The sequence below is a fragment of the Sus scrofa genome, chromosome 12, assembly GCF_054392235.1.
Source record: "Sus scrofa isolate SSC_HxYL_T2T_F1_AM1 chromosome 12, Sscrofa_HxYL_maternal_Yorkshire_Landrace_v2.0, whole genome shotgun sequence".
Classification (NCBI taxonomy): Eukaryota; Metazoa; Chordata; class Mammalia; order Artiodactyla; family Suidae; genus Sus; species Sus scrofa.
In genome coordinates this window covers 47,576,776-47,594,204 of record NC_139394.1, presented here as the reverse complement: position 1 = coordinate 47,594,204, position 17,429 = coordinate 47,576,776, and the positions used below count along the sequence as shown (strand labels likewise).

At 46.1% G+C, this 17,429-nt stretch overlaps 1 long non-coding RNA gene across 2 annotated transcripts in view; it reads right to left on the bottom strand.

Moving 5' to 3' along the window:
* LOC146398262 (uncharacterized) overlaps nucleotides 1-17,429 on the bottom strand; it is a 150,935-nt gene that overhangs the window by 75,604 nt on the left and 57,902 nt on the right. The window contains exon 1 of one of the 2 annotated variants that reach the window (XR_014821462.1): nucleotides 16,739-16,911. The exons of the other annotated variant lie outside the window; for it this stretch is intronic. This is a non-coding gene — a long non-coding RNA (uncharacterized LOC146398262). Of the gene's footprint in view, nucleotides 1-16,738; nucleotides 16,912-17,429 lie in introns of those variants that run through there. 2 annotated transcript variants of the gene reach the window in all.

Here is a 17,429-nt window from a genome sequence, read left to right as displayed (position 1 = left end):
TCGGGCAGGGGGCCCCAGGCAGGGGCTGTAACCGCACGTTTCTCAAGTGCTGGCCTGGAAACAAGGAGCAGAGGCCTGGACTTGAACTCCCGTGGGAGAGCCAGGCCCCGCTGTCCCCTCTCCCATGGTTGTGGGGTGCAAGCGCCAAGGCTAGAGCACCTGTGTGATGACAGGACTGGAGCTGAGGTTCCCCCCTCCGGAGCAAAGACGGAAAATCCTCTACCCAAGAGGTCTGGTTTCCAGTAACGACCAGTGAAGTTTGGGGACCATCACTTAAAGCACGATGGAGGGAGCCTAGAGACCCCAACGACAAAAGCCCCAGGAAGGCCAGCAGAGAAGAAAGCATCAAAGCAGGTGAGGGTCACTGGTGAGATGCGGTGGCCGTGAACTTCTATTCAGACAACTGCACAGGCGAAGAAGCCTGGAGCCCAGCAAGACTGGGACACTAATCGGGCACCTTGTGTGAAGCTGGGAGCCAGCAACAAGGATGAATAAGAAAACACTGCTGACAAAGACAAATACCATATGATATCACTTATAACTGGAATCTAATATGCAGCGCAAATGAACATCTCCACAGAAAAGAAAATCATGGACTTGGAGAATAGACTTGTGGCTGCCCGACGGGAGAGGGAGGGAGTGGGAGGGATCGGGAGCGTGGGCTTATCAGACACAACTTAGAATAGATTTACAAGGAGATCCTGCTGAGTAGCATTGAGAACTATGTCTAGATACTCATGTTGCAACAAAACAAAGGGTGGGGGAAAAATGTATACATGTAAGAATAACTTGATCCCCTTGCTGTACAATGGGAAAAAATGAAAAATAAGTAAATAAAATAAAAAAATAAAGAAAAAAGAAAAGAACAGAAAACAATGCTGCTGCCTGACACTGTGGCACCAGGTAGAGGGGGAAATTCCCCTCAAGTTCAAAACCAGTTGCCCCGCCCCCAAGTGCGCTGTCTGAGCCCATGCACCTGTGAGTTTAAAGCAAACAAAAAAGCAAACTCATGCTGAGACTTTTAAGAGTGCCCTAGGTTGGGAGTTCCCGCTGTGGTGCAGTGGGTTCACGAAGAGGCTTGTCTCTGTGGAGGTGCCGGTTTGATCCCCGGCCCGGTGTAGTGGGTGAAGGATCTGGCCTTGCTAGAATTGTGGCGTAGGTTGCGGCTCTGGCTCAGATTCGATCCCTCGCCTCCCTGGCCCAGGAGTTTCCACACGCTGTGGGTGTGGCCCCAAAAGAAAAGAATGAAGTGTCCCAGTTTGATAGCACCTCTTGTCTGCACAGCAAACTGTCTCCGGAGGGACCCTCCACCCAGGCCTCAAAGAATTCCCACAGATGCAATTTTCTGGAAAAGGAGCAACTCAGAGGAAATACACACACACACAAACCCCCCCACCCCAAGTCCACAGACCCTGCTAACACCTTGATTTCAGATGTCTGTTCTCCCAAACCGAGAGAGAATGCATTTCTGCTGTTTTAAGCCACCAGTTTTGGGGCGATTTGTTATGGCAGCCCTGGGAAACGAATGCAGGGGAGGAGGGAAGCTTCCATGGAATAGGGGCTGGGAAGTTTCCAGAAGTATTGTAAACCACCAAGACTCAGATGCGGTGGTCCCAGCGAATGCCAAGAACACAGTTAAAAGGGAAGCCACACCCCGCCGCATTTAGTGGACCCTCAGAACACCTAAGGAGAGAGGAGCCTCTTAAGAGCAGCCAAAGACACGACACATTACCAGGGAGCTGGTTTCTCCACAGCGGCAGTGGGAGCTCGAGGCCCGCAGAAGAGTTGCTTCACTATGCCAACAGACAGTGACCGGCAGGCTAGAAAGCGAGGCTCTAGCCAGCAAAGCTAGCATTCCAGAATGAGAGGAAAAGAAAACATTCTTAGACAAATAAACTAACAGATTCTCACTAAAGGAAGCCCTGTGCTCTGTATCAATCGAAGGAACAGGATCCAGATTAGAAGGTGTGAGAAAAGGATGAAGAGCAAATAAAATAGTAACTATGCGATAATTCTAAAGGAACACAGACTGGACCAAACACTAAGTATAGGAGTTTCCTGGTGGCTCAGTGGGTTAAGGACCTGGCATCGTTTCTCCTGTGGTATCAGGTCTGATCCCTGGTTTGGGAAACTTGTGCATGCTGCAGATACAGCCAAAAGAACCCCAAGAATCAATATGATGTCTTGAAATGTGCTGGATGTTACCAGTTATTAGCTTTATGCTTGCCTTGTATGGCAGAATTAAAAGCCTACCAGCTACATCTTTCAGATTCTTATGCCAGCTGGATTCTATTTTGGGTTCTGACGTTGAAAAGCATCCACAGGAGATTAGATGACAGTGAGATGGAAGCCATTCTGCCGACTCTAGCAACGGCCTCAGGAGCAGACCAGAACCCCCAGGTGACAGGGACAAGGAGTCGGCTTCTGTAGTGAGGGTAGCAGTTTCCTGCAGTTTCTGATTCTGGGCAACATTTCTCTGCCCCCAGTTTTTTTTGTGGTTGTTGTCATTTTTGTTTTTGTTCTTAGGGGGTTTTTGGAGTCTAATTGATATACAAAGTTATCTTAGTTTCAGGTGTATGCAAAGTGATTTGGTTTTACATGCATATTTGCTTTCAGATTCTTTTCCATTATAGATTGTTGCAAGCTATTGCATATAGTTCCCTGCACTATCCAGAAGGTCCCTGTCATTTATTTTATATATACTAGTGTCTCTCTGTTAATCTCAAATTCCCAATTTCTCTCTCCTACCTCTACCCCCAGTTTTGTTCCTTCGGGCCCTCCAATAATTTTATTACAACCAAACTTCCCAACTAAATCTTCTACTTGACATACTAGCATAATTTCTGTTTCATTGCCCTGACTCCTGCTATTACAGCAGAGTGAACAACACACACACACACTAATAATATAGAGTCAAAGTACATGGCAACGAAGCATCTACACTAGGGCAGGGTAAATGGAGTCAAACTGATTTAAGAATCAGATTGTTTGGGAGGAAAGCAAAGGTTTGGATTAACTTCAGTGAAGAACACATACTGCATCTTCCAGGATAATCACTAAAATAATGGAAAAAGAACGTTTTAAAAAGTAGAATTGAGGTTTTTATAGATACAGTTATTCCAAAAGAAGGCAAGAAAGGAAGACAAAAGTGCTATGGAATGAGCAGGGCAAACAGAAAAAAATTTTTAAAAATAAAATAGACAAATCCAAAAAGTAAGATGGAAGACTTAAACCCAAAGATACACATTATCTAGTTATGTAATTACTCTGATTGAAAGACAATCAATATGCATAAAACATAACAGTCCTTGGAGTTCCTGTCATGGCTCAGTTTAATGAACCCGACTAGTATCCCTAAGGACGTGGGTTTGATCTCTGACCTTGCGCAGTGGGTTAAGGACCCAGCATTGCCATGAGCTGTGGCGCAGGTCGCAGACGTGGCTCAGATCCAGCATCGCTGTGGTTCTGGCATAGGCCAGCAGCAACAGCTCTGATACCACCCCTAGTCTGGGAACTTCCATATGCGGCAGGTGTGGCCCTAAAAAGACAATAAAATAAAATATCAGTCCAACTATGTGCTATTTACAAAAGACATAGAAGAATACATTAAGGGTGAATGCAGAAGGATTGAAAAAGATGAACCATGCAACTATTACCCAAAAGAAAGTTTTTGTATATTGTGTGAATTATTACGGTCACTTTACTAATATCAGACAAAATAGGCATTAGGTTAAAAGACATTACAAAAGCTAAAGAAGGTCACTTCATCATGGTAAAAGCTTAAATTCACCTAGAAAATACAACAGTTACAAATTTTATGCAAGAAAAGAAAAAGAAATCAAAGAATTGGAAAGGAAAAAAAACCTGCCACAATTTGTAAATATAAATGTTGCACATAGAAAGTCAAAAATACTCTACAGATAGATTATTACAATTACTACTTTAGAAAATATCACTAGATACAAAATCAGTGTATGCAGAGCCACTCATGTTTTTGTATACTGGCCACCAAAAATATAGAAATTTTTAAAATTATTTTATTTTTTTTGCTTTTTAGGGCTGCATCCAAGGCATATGGAGGTTCCCAGGCTAGGGGTCAAATCAGATCTGTAGCCACCAGCCTACGCCACAGCCACAGCCACACAGGGTCTGAGCTGTGTCTGTGACCTACGCCACAGTTCACGGCAACGCCAGATCCTTAACCCACTGAGCAAGGTCAGGGATCGAACCTGCAACCTTCATGGTTCCTAGTTGGATTCGTTTCTGCTGCACCACAACAGGAACTCCAAGAAGTATTTTTAAAACATACTATTTACAAGAGCATCAAGGAAATATTATTGAGAATACAAGTAACAAAAGATGTGCAGTCTCTTTGTGGCATAATTATACGTCTGTATAACTAAGAGATATTTTTAAAGGGTTCAATAAGAGCAAAATTTATCTTGTTCCATATACAGAATTGCTTGACCCATACATTGCATCATATATAAAAATTAAGTCAAAATAAATCATAGACGTAAATGTAAATCCTAAAACTACAAAAAGAAAACAGGATAAAAGCTTTGCAAACTTGGGTTAGGCAAAGATTCCCCCCTTTCTTTTTTTTTTTTTATGGCCACAGCCACGGCACATGGAAGTTCCCAGGCCAGGGAATGAATCTGAGTCTCAGCTGTGACCTACACTGTAGCTGCAGCAATGCCAGATCCTTTAATCCACCGTGCTGGGTTGGGGATCGAACCCACACCTCCCCAGTGGCCCAAGACACTGCAGCAGGTTCTTAACCACTGTGCAATAGTGGGAACTCCTATATATTTATGTATTTTTAGTTGCACCCGTGGCATGCGGAAGTCCCGGGGCCAGGCATCGATCCAGTGCCACTGCAGAGACAACACTGAATCCTTAACCTCTAGGCTACTAGGGAACTCCAATAAAGCTGTATTTTAAAAGACTTCAATAAAAGCAGAAATGCACCATGTCTGTGGGCTGACAGACACAACAGCCTACTTTGATTTATAGTTTCACTGCACTCCCATTAAAAATCCCAGCGGCTTTTTCTTTTTCTTTTGTGGAATTGGATGAGCCAAGTCTAAACTTTATATGGAAATGCAAAAGACTAAGAATAATCAAGACATTCTTTAAATTTTTCCCACAATGCGGGAGAATTTGGTGGATGAAATATAAAGATTATTGTAAATCTGTAGTAATGAAGACAGTGTGGTGTTGGCTCAAGGGATGGACCAATAAACTAATGAAGCAGAAGACAGAGCCCCGAAATAAGCTTGTGCTTATACGGACACTTGAGGGGCACTGCAGAGCACGAGTGTAAGAGCAGACCTTGCAGCAAATGGTGCTGGGACAGCCGAGCCTTCTTCAGTGGGGACCAGGGGGTGAAAAGCAGACCCCCTACCTCACACCACACACAATCAATCCAGATGGAGTAAAAACCTAAATGCCAAAGACAACAATTTTAGAAAGAGATATAGGATAATATCTTTATGATGTGAGGGTAGAAAAATTCTTACGCCCACTCAGCAAAAGTACAAGTTCCAAAAGAAAACATTAATTTCAATTATGTTTGAATTAAGAATCTCTGATCTTAGTTCCCATTGTGGCGCAGCAGAAACGAATCCGACCAGGAACCATGAGGTTGCGGGTTTGATCCCTGGTCTTGCTCAGTGGATTAAGGATCTGGGGTTGCCATGAGCTGTGGTGGAGGTCACAGACGCAGCTCTGACCCTGCGTTGCTGTGGTGGAGGCCGACAGCTATAACTCTGATTGGACCCCTAGCCTGGGAATCTCCATATGCCACAGGTGCAGCCCTAAAAAGCAAAAAAAAAAAAAAAAAAAAAAAAAATTCTGATCTTGAGAGGGCAAAATGGCAATTCCCAGAGAAAAGATATCTGAACTTCATAGAACTGATCCCCAAAAGTCATGTCGAAACTATATAAATAACAGTGGTTGCCAGGGGTTGTGGGGAGCAGAGAATGGGGAGCTATTGTTTAACAGGTATAGAAATTCAGATTTATTAGATGGAAAGGGTTGTGGGGATGGATGGTGGTGACGGCTGCACAACAGTGTGAATGTGTCTAATACCACCATACCGTACATTTAAAAGTGGTTAAGGGAGTTCCCGTCGTGGTGCAGTGGTTAACGAATCTGACTAGGAACCATGAGGTTGCGGGTTCGATCCCTGCCCTTGCTCAGTGGGTTAACAATCCGGTGTTGCCGTGAGCTGTGGTGTAGGTTGCAGACGCGGCTCGGATCCCGTGTTGCTGTGGCTCTGGCGTAGGCCGGTGGCTACAGCTCCAATTGGACCTCTAGCCTGGGAACCTCCATATGCCGCAGGAGCGGCCCAAGAAATGGCAAAAAAAAGACCAAAAAAAAAAAAAAAAAAAGTGGTTAGGATGGTAAATTTTATGTGTATATTAACACAATAAAAAAATGAATGACCATTAAAAAGCTGTATATATAACAGAGAACAAAATAGAAAATTGGCCAAAATGTTTCTAGGCATTTCATAAAAGAAGGGATGCAAATAGCTAATAGACATAAGGTGCTCAATCTCATTAGTAATCAGGAAAACGCAAACTGAAATCACAAAGAGATATTACTGCATATGTACCGTATGGACAATCAAATTCTGACACTACCAAGGGAGGATGCAGAGCTATAGGAACTCCCGTACATTGCTCATAAGATACATATAAGTTGGTACAACCACTTTGGTGAACAATTTGGCATTTTCTGGAGAAGTTGAGTAGAAACATACCCATAGAAACTCATGCATGTCTGCACTAAGAGTCATGAACAATGCAAGTTCCCAGCAGATTTCTTCTTAAACCAGACTATTAGAAGCAGCCCAAATCTCCATAGAGTAGACTGGATCAATGGATTATAGGATGTTCATAAATGGAGTGCTATACAGAAATGAAAAAGAACGACAGTTATATGTAATAATATGGATGAAGCTTACAATGCTGATCAAAACTACCATGAGGTACCACCTCACACCAGTCAGAATGGCCATCAGTAACAAGTCAACAACTAACAAATGCTGGAGAGGGTGTGGAGAAAAAGGGAACTTTCCCTCACCATAGGTGGGAATGCAAATTGGTACAACCGCTGTGGAAGACAGTATGGAGGTTCCTCAGAAAACTAAATATAGAACTACCATATGATCCAGCAATCCCACTCCTGAGCCTATATCCAGACAAAACTACAACTCAAAAAACATACATGCACCCCTATGTTCACTGAAGAACTATTCACAATAGCCAAGATTTGGAAACAATCTCAATGTCTATCAACAGATGAATGGATTAAGAAGATGTTGTACATACAGAAAGTGGAATACTACTCAGCCATAAAAAGGACAAAATAATTCCATTTGCAGCAACATGGATGCAACTAGAGATTCTCATACTATGCAAAGTCAGTCAGAAAGATAAAGACAAATACCATATGACATCACTTACATGTGGAATCTAAAATAGGGCACAAATGATCCTATTTACCCAATAAAAATGGATCACCGACATGGAGAGATTATAGCTGCCTTGGGGGGAGGAGGGAGGAAGTGGGATGGATAGGGATGCAAACTATTACATTTAGCAACGATAAGCAATGGGGTCCTACTGTACAGTCCAGGGAACTACGTCCGATCTCTTGGGGTAGAACATGATAGAAGACAGTGTAAGAAAAAGAATATGTATATGTATGATAGGGTCACGATGTTATACAGCAGAAATTAAAACAACACCGTAAATCAACTACACTCTAATAGAAAAAAGAAAGAAAACCAATACAATGTTGAACACAGAATAAATACAAAAGAACACATTTAGTATAACTCAGTGTCTTAAACAATTATTATCTATGTCAAAAATATCCAAGATATATCAATACTGTTTAGGGATGAAAACATAGGTGTTAAAATCAAACACAAAGCAGGAGAAGTCAGAATGGTCGTTATTTCCAGGAGGAGGGAGAAGGTCGTTAATGGAAAAGATACACACACACAAGTTTCTTGGAGTATTGGCCATATTCTAGGTGCTCAAGTCCCATGAGCTCTTCCCTGATCTTGGAAATGAAGTTACCTCTTAGTCTGATTGGTCCAACCTCAGTCATGTGCCCAGCCCTGACCAATAACGATGGTGAGAGGAATTCCTGGAGCCGACTGGCTTTACTCATCAGTAATATTATTTATGGTTGGTGTGCATCAGTGGTCTGGAGTTCCGAAACTACCCATTAAAGAGAGATGAGAGTTCTTAAATTTAGACCCATCAGGTCCATCCCTAAAGTTGGGGTGGAATCAGCTTTCTCCAAGGAGGAATGGATACATTTTAAGAAGGAAGGAGAAAATGAACACCGAGAAGGCACCCAACCATGTCCTGTACCCACCATTGACGCTGCTGTGATCAAACATACATAGTTTCCATTCCTGATGTCACCAACATTGGACTCCAGACCCCTTTATTACCACCTCTACAGTAGAAATCTCTAACTCTCCCTGGTAGGATAAGGGGTCTTTGTGCCACTCCTTGAGAAGTCCAAGCCCCGGGCAAGGGCGCGGAGTTGCGTCTAGGTCATTGGCCCTCCACTTGTACCAGGGAATGGAGGAGAAGCGCCTTGTCTGTCTTTGGTTCTCCTAGTGAGAGGGGGCCTGCTCTCCATCTGGTCTGAGAGTCCTCCAACCTAAGTCAGAGACTGGCTCTTATGTTCGTTACCAGAGAGGGAGCAGAAAGACACCCTTTGATTGACACACCAGGTTCAGCTCCTTTCTTTCCTTTGGTCCTGCCAAGCACCTTGTATGGTAGCTAGGGCTGTGGCTACTTCCATTAGCAGAGTGGACACTTGGAGTCTCAAAGAAGAGAATTGCCCTGCCCAAGTTCACACACAGAGTAAGTGGCAGAACTGGGGATTTGCATCCGTCTCTTTGACTCTGAGGCTGGGTCTTTCCTCACAGTCTCAGGCTGCCTCCCATCAGTGAGCCTCAGATCATTAGCAATCGGAGCAGATTTGATTGAGAAGGCAAATGGCTTGCCAGGAAATAGTGCCGAGATGGGAGGCGGGGACAAATTCTACCCAGGACATTGCTGGAAACCTCAGTCCTCCGGAGTCTGGTCACAATGAGGCTGTGGTTGGCTATTCTGGTCCACAGCTGGCTGACCTGTGAGACTCAAACCACCCACGACCCCTATCCCCACTCCCACCCATCCCTCCGTATTCAGATTAGGACTGGAACGGATGATATTCCAGAAACTGAAATAAGAGCTCCCTAAGAGGATCGCAACTGAAGACTCTTTCTCTAGCCTGACTCCCTATCTAGGCAGAAAGCCTTTTGCACCGTGAACCCAGGACTGGGCACCTCCAGGGGCAGGGAGCCCACCTCCTCTGCCAGCTGCCCAATCTGGTGTCAGGCAGGCCTTCCTGTTAGAAGCCCTGACTTTTATGGAGTCAAAAGTTTCCTCCATGGTGGGATGGACTGGAAGTTTGGGGTGAGTAGATGCAAACTATTTTATTTAGAATGGATAAGAAATGAGATCCTGCTGTATGATACAGGGAACTGTGTCCAATCTCCTGGGATGGACCATGATGGAAAAATAATAATAAAAAAAAAGAATGTGTATATATTTGTGTGTGTATACACACACACACAAACAAACACACACAGAGTCACTTTGCCATATAGCAGATACTGGCACAACAGTATAAATCAACTATACATTTCGAAAATTCATTTTTGAAAAAATAAAAATTTGTAAAAATCTCCCTCTGTGTAATGCCCATCCCCTGGTCCAGCTCCAGCTTTCAGCAACAGCATGGGACGTGTGTCTCCATGACACCCCTTCAGGGATAATCGGGGGGAAGAAAGAAGAAAGAAGAGGGGAAGCAGCAATAAGGGGGCAAAGACAAGGCAGAGAAAAGAGGGGTATTTTCTTCCCCAGGCTAAACATCCCCAGTCCTGCAGTTCTGCCCACATGACGTGAATCCCACCAGAATCCACCTTGCGTGGGCAAGAAGGGCGACAGCTTGGGCTTGCCCAGGACAAATGCACACAGAGTAGACATTTACTGCAACAAACACTTGAGCGCCCATGTCGCTCGGCATCTGGCCCCTGGCCCTGGAACAGCACAGCCCCCACCCTAAACACCTGACACCCTCCAGGGCTCAGGAAATGCTTCTATCCTGCTATTGTCCTGTCTTCGCCTTATATTCCAGGAAGATCTACAGGTTTTGCCACTGGCAAGGCTGGACACAGTGCAGAGGACACAAAGAACAGAGATACCTGGGTAAGAGGAAAGACAAATGAAATAATTTGTGGAATCTTTCCTCTCAGATGGCAGCAACAAAGCCTTGCATTCAATCTGTCACTTCCAGAGAGCATTGTACTACTGTATTCTTGCTTGTTTGGGGGTTCCTATGTAGTGGTTTTGTTTTTTTTGTTTTTGTTTGCTTGCTTTTTAGGGCCGCACTCTCAGCATATGGAGGTTCTCAGGCTAGGGGTTGGATCGAATCGGAGCTGTGGCTGCCGGCCTACACCACGGCCACAGCAATGTCAGATCTGAGCCAAATCTATGACCTACAACACAGCTTTCAGCAACGCTGGATCCTTAACCTACTGTGCGAGGCCAGGGATCAAACCTGTGTCCTCATGGATCCTAGTCAGGTTCGTTTCCACTGAGCCACGATGGGAACTCCTATGCAGTGGTTTTAGAGCTACTGGTGACTTACTATGGTAACTCCCAAGAGTTGTTTAAGTACGGCTGAAAACACTTTGCGATATTAACCAATTCATATTCATCTTAAATTTGAATATATCTAGGTCAAGACATACAATACATGAAGCTCAATGCCAATTCTTTACATTGTCAATTGGATAGATATCAGATTTCAGAACTGCAAAAAAATTTCACACAAATACTCATTGATTTAATTCAATTCTCCCCAAATACAAATAGTTTTAGCTTTATTTAAATACATGTATTTAATATCTGGATATTATAATTTTCATTTTACCTTTAATTACTTTACTAGATGAGTTTGCCATGAAATGTTATGTAGGTTTAAATTATACACTGTGTTACTTTCATACATTTATATATTGTAATATCATTTCTGATATTGTAATATCATTTTTAATAGATCATTTTAAATGATATAGAACACTGGGCAGCAAACTTTTTCTCAAAGGGCCAGAGAGTAAAAATTTTTGTATCTATAGGCTATTTGGTCCCTATTATAACTACTCAGCTATGGGATTATAGGGAGGAAAAAAAATGACTATTGGACAATATGTAAATTAATAGGTATTTCAATAAAATTTATTTACAAAAAATGGGCATCTAGCCCATAGGCCTCAGTGTTGATCCCTGATTTAAAAGACAAAAATTTTTTGAAAACAAATTAATTTCAATGTAAAAAAATTACTTCGATTTATACATTTGATGGGGATATATTCAAATGTCATATTTTGAATAAACTACACTTTATTTTTAAAAATAAACCAGTACTATCACAGAACACAAATTATGTGAAAATATGATCAGCTAAAGTTTGCTAAAAAGGCAAGAAAATAACTGGTATGCAATAGAAATATAATTAGTGAATTGTGTATGCTTTTATTACTTATCCAAATACTGCTGACCCATCCACAGGCATCCTATGTAGTCATCAAAAAACATCTGCTTTCTATTGATTTTTAATTTTGTCAATTATAGTTTGAACTGAGTGTCATGAAGATTTATTTGAATGATGGCAGGCTGGATATGTGTTAACTTGATTAATAGTCAGCGCTTCACATTATATTTAAGTAGTTTACAAATAACAAACTCTCGATGCACGACGTTCCGCTCTTTTGGCCCAGCACCTAAACATCGACTAGCGCTTTTGCTCTGGGCTCCACAAATGCTAGGGGCAGACCTGGCCCCCAGGATTGCACCAGCCATGTGCTTGTCCAACTGTGAGGTAGCAATGGAAAGCATGGACTTTGAAATCCAGCTTCCCAGGTTCAAATCCCAGTCCTGCCATGCAGGTGCTGGGGCATGTTATCCACATTCTTCCGCCTCTCTTCATTTTACTTTTCTCAGCCACACGAGAGGGATAAAAACAGTGTCTACCAAGTAAGATTGCTGTGAGGACTCCGACAGGGATTCAGAACCTGCAAGGAACCAACATATCGTGGTTCCGGTCACAGATGCGAAACGGAAGCTGACATTGTGGAGGATGTGTTAATACTGATCTCCGTGGCCTGGTTGGTAAAAGGATGAAGAAGCAAATGCAGAAAAATGTGTCCAGTATCTCACCTTTTGTGTATAAAGGCGAGACAGTCTCTCTTTCGGGGCTGTGCCCATGGAACATGGAAGTTCCCCGGCCAGGAATCGAACCTGTGCCACAGCAGTGACAAAGCCAGATTCTTAACCTCTTGGCCACCAGGGAACTCCTAAGGGGGGGCATTTACACACACGCAAAAAAAACACGTTTATGTTTCTTATATCAGCTTTAAATAAATCCAGAGAATATTCAAGAAGCTAATAACTAGAGTTACAGAGGGGACAGAAGAGGAAAGAATGGGGGAGACTTTCCAATATTTACCCATTTATGTGTTTTATTTTTATTTTTTATTTTATTTATTTATTTTTGTCTTTTTGCTATTTCTTGGGCCGCTCCCGCGGCGTATGGAGATTCCCAGGCTAGGGGTCCAATCGGAGCTGTAGCCACCGGCCTACACCTGAGCCACAGCAACGAGGGATCCGAGCTGAGTCTGCAACCTACACCATAGCTCACAGCCACGCTGGATCGTTAACCCACTGAGCAAGGGCAGGGGCCGAACCCGCAACCTCGTGGTTCCTAGTCGGATTCGTTAACCACTGCACCACGACAGGAACTCCTGTGTTTTATTTTTATATTTGAACCGCATGAGTATAATTCTTATGCCTAAAATTCATATTTTAATTTCATATCAAAAATGTGTGGTTCAGAACGGAACCCGAGGTTGTTACAGATCAGGGTAGGGCCTTTCTCTCTCTCCCCTTGCCCTGGATGCCGCTGCGGCCCCAAGACTGTGCTGGCTTGTTTCTGCCTCTGCATCAAATACTTCATTCCACCTGGTTTCCGGTCACCAAACTCAGGTCCTTGGCCTGGCCCCTGGGTGCAGTCACCTGCCCGGGCTGGGCCCTCAGCCCCCACCAGGAAGGCTGCCTGAAGCCCAGCACAGGCCTCACACCCCTGTCTAGACTTGACCTAGCTCCCTCCCCAGCCGCCTCGCTCTCTCGAACTTGCAGCACCTGCAGGCTCCCCCTTCCCCCACCCCTCCCAGCTCAGGGCAGGTGCGAGCCTTGGCCCCAGCCCGCAGAGCATCTCTGCATTACCACTCTCTGCTTTGAGCTTTGCCCAGACCCCCCCAGGGTCCCCTAGGACCACTTTGGGACACATACTGGAGAGAGAACAAAAATAATTAAGTGCAGTTCCTTTAAGAAGCCGGCAGTGTGTGGAGTTTGGGGACAATGACTGTTTGGGAGACACCTCTAATCCCTTCCCCAGCTCGTGACAGCACTATCCTGTAGAGGAGAAGCTTGCATGGACATTGCAAGCTGGGAAGCATCATCCATATGCCAGAAAAGATGAAGACTTTATGCTAAGTACACAGCATGTAGGAATTAAATCAGGGAAGGACTTTTGGAACCAGAACCTAAGCTACTTTGCCTGGGAGAGGCCCAGCCTCAGAAAATCCACAGCTCTCCAAAAGGCAGGGGGAAGAAAAATCAGATTGAACCCTAAGGAAGCAGGGCGTCAAAGTGCAAGACTTGGCTGAGAAGTGGGTCCCTCCCTCCCGCATTCTGAAGAACCTCGGAGGAGCATTTCCCACCATCATCACACGGCAGCAGTCCCGCCGGTGCCCATAAATATTTTTCTATTGACTTTTGTTTTAGTCTTTAACAGCATCCAATGAACTATTTCCATCAACAGCACCAGGCAAAGGAAGAGACATTTCAGAGAGCAGAATGAATCTTTGACGTGTGAACATAGATCCTAGCCAACTCTGCCCAGGAGGAGCCTGGGGCACAGGCCAGGCGTGGCCACCTGGGCTCTGCCAGCATCTCCTGCAGCAGCATGGCCAAGAGGAGAGAGAAGGAAGGTTCCAGAACTAGGGAAGGAAGCCAGCTAGAGAGAGAAAGAGAGAGAGAGGGGGGAGGCCCAGCCAGTCACAGAGCTGTGAGATGCCCCAGAGACCCTCTGACCCTCCCCTGCTGTGATGCGGGCTTAAAAGCTCAGGTTGAAGAACCTGACTGCCTAGGTTCAAATCCTGGCTCCACCACTTACTAGTTGTGCGCCCTGGAGCTGCCATTCCTTTATCTGTAGCTCAAGGGTGCAAAGACCATCCACTGGGAGTTCCCACTGTGGCGCAGCAGAAATGAATCCTTGAGGAGGCGGGTTCGATCCCTGGCCTCTCTCAGTGGGTTAAGGATCCAGCATTGCTGTGGCTGTGGTGTAGGCCGGCAGCTGTAGCTCTGATTCAACCTCTAGCCTGGGAACATCCTTATGCTGCAGTGCAGCCATAAAAAGAAAAACAGAGAAAAGAAAAAGCATCTGCCACCTGAGGCCACTGTCAGCTTAGTGAGGCAGTTCACACCAATTCACTTAGCCCGGGAGGCAATGCGCTCAATAAATCATGCTTGACCTGATCTCAAAGGCAGGGCTGTGGCGGGCTCTGAAAAGTCCCAGCCACATCCCACAAGTCAGGCTCTCTGATTCAAGATGTCTTTCACTCACGTTCCCCCCAGTTCTCCCAGGGGCAAGCAAGTTCTGGGAAACGAGGTGCCCCAAAACATGAATGTGTTTACAGCTACCGATGTGGGAGATGGGCCATGAATACAGGCGCCGGGATGCTCAGCACGGCTCCCGCGAGGCAGGTGCGTTCAGGAACCCAGACCATGGAAGGGTTGGCGGCTGGTGAATAGGGGCCTCAAGCAGCAGGGTCCTGGGTGGAAGGAGCTCAGCTCTGGGTCAGAACCTGCTTCTCATCACTGCCTGTGTGGACCCTGGCGCGTCACTGAACCTCTCACGGCCTCTATTTTTCTCTTTCGTAAAATAGGCATGATTGTACCATTGCCAGTGTACCATTGTACCAATGCAATAGCAAACGCCAGAGCCTCGTGTACCTCCCAGCTTGAGAACTGAGCGGACAGTGCTCCCCACTGAAGTCAGAAGATCCGGAGGGATTTCCAGCTCAGCTGAACCCTCAGGCAAGTCACTTTTCTGTGAGAAGACAAATGGATAAGGTGCCCTGAAGTGCTTTAATAATGACAATAATTTGCCAAGCACCATGTTGTGTATAATATGTGCTTTTATGTCCTGGGCCTGACTTTTTTTGAGGCTCAGAGAGGTAAAGTAATTTTCCCAGGGTCACACAGCAAGAAAGTGGCTAACAGAGCAGCTGCTAGTTTTGCAGCTCTGAATCCTCAGCCTTTTCTCTCTATGCCCAGTCCAGAGCTTGGGGCTCTACAGCATCATGGGCAGGCTTGCCCCATACCATCCCCAGACCCTGGCATGGAGGGCTCAGCCCAGTCCCGCTTACCAGCTCCTTCCCCACCTGGGTCATACCTGCTGCCACCACCCTAGCCTCTGAGCTAGTGGGGCTGGGGGTTGAGCCCCGATCCGTCTGACTCTGTCTGCAGGTGTCAAGTGGGATAATCTATAGAAGCACTAAACACAGCACTTAACCCCTACAAGTCCTCAAGGGCAGTGAGCAGGGTACTGTCTGACTCGGTGCTTTTGTGGGCAGGGGCTCTGTTTCCTCCGCCTATAAACTTTGGTAACTTCAAACTGTTAGACACACACAAGGGACTCCAGGGGAGAGCAGGCTCTACGGCCACGGTAGAGAAAGAAGACTGCACGAGAGAGAAAAGAAACGGCCAGGCGGAAAATCTAGGGGCTATTGCAGCTCAGATATTAAGGGAGGAGCATTTTCAGGAAGGAGCAGGCCGTGGTGCCAAGTGCTGCAGAGAGGCCCAAGTGGGGTGGAAAGAAGACGCCTTCGGATTTTGCAATCAGGAGGCACGGGAGGCCATGGCAAGAGCAGTGTCTGTGGGGGATCAGATGTCAGAAGACTGAGAGGCTAAGGGAGAAGAGTGGGGGTACAGGGTGCCTGGCCTAGCACGACAGGAACGGCTCACACTGGTGGGGCAGTTAATACACACCATCCATAGTCAAGCATAGTTTTGTTCATTATCTCAGTAGTTCTTCCCAACAATCCTAGAAGAGGTGCTATTGTCCCCATGTTACACATGGTGCAATCAGAGAGGTTAATAATTCCCCCAAAGCCACACAGCCAGGAAGGTGGAGATGCAGGAGCTGAGAGGAGTTCTCTTTGATCTCGTAACAGGAGTCTGGACCAATGTAGGGGAGAGGGTGAGACACAGGCGAGGAGGCAGAGGCAGGGGGGACCCAGGATCCAGGCCCCAAGGGCGAGGACATCCCTTTCCGGTTTCTGCCCACATGAGGCACTTAGTCTGAAGCCAGACTTATTCTAAGAGCTCATTCATCGTTTTCCAGATGGATGGAACGTCTCTGCACCCTGATTCTACAAGAAGCCCTTTTGGCCGTAGGGGGCCAGTGAAGAAGCTTCTGGAGGAGAGTGGAGCCCAGAATCCGTTCAAGGTGAAAACAAACAAACCACAACAGCAACAACAAACACCACTCGCACGAGTGCAGCATTCAAAAACTTGCATTATCTTACCCAGTCCTCCAACCAGCCCCAGGTGGACACACACGGAAACCTTGCCACTTGGTAGAGCTGGCAACCGAAGCTCGGGGACTGTGTCAGGCCCCGAGGCCCCCTCGTGCTGCACTGCTCTGCTGAGAGCAGGTTGTAATCTCCCAGTTGAGCTCTGCCAAGAGCCCAAGGAGAATGAGATCAGAGGGAAAAGTCCGGGATGAGTCATCGTTCTGCATTCCTGTATTGACCACCTACTAGGAGCAGCCCCTGTTCCAGGAGGAGCCTCAGAGACAGAAGGACAACAAGCCCCGCCCCCAAGCTGGGGAGACAGCTGAGTACACGAAGGGTGACAAGTTCTCCCGCCAGCCAGCGCTGGGGAAGCCCGGGGCGTTGGAGCAAGGGCGCGGGATTGAGAGGGAACGCCTGCCAGGGGGAAAAGGCTGTGCTTCCTCTGGGGCCGAGGAGCAGGAGGGAGGCGGCCCTTCGCCCTTGAACGTGAGCAGCATCCCCCCACTCCTTGCTCTCCTGTGACAGGGAGCCAGACACCCACGGCACCTCTGGGGATCCTGACGCCTCGGGGGGCGTCTCCTCTCTCCCTGACCACGTTCGTGGCAAACGCTGGCCAGACACTGCTAGTGAACTGAGCTTCGAGGAAGAACGCGGACCCAGCGTGAGTCGGGCTCAGGACAGGCTCAGCCCTGCCATCGAGTCT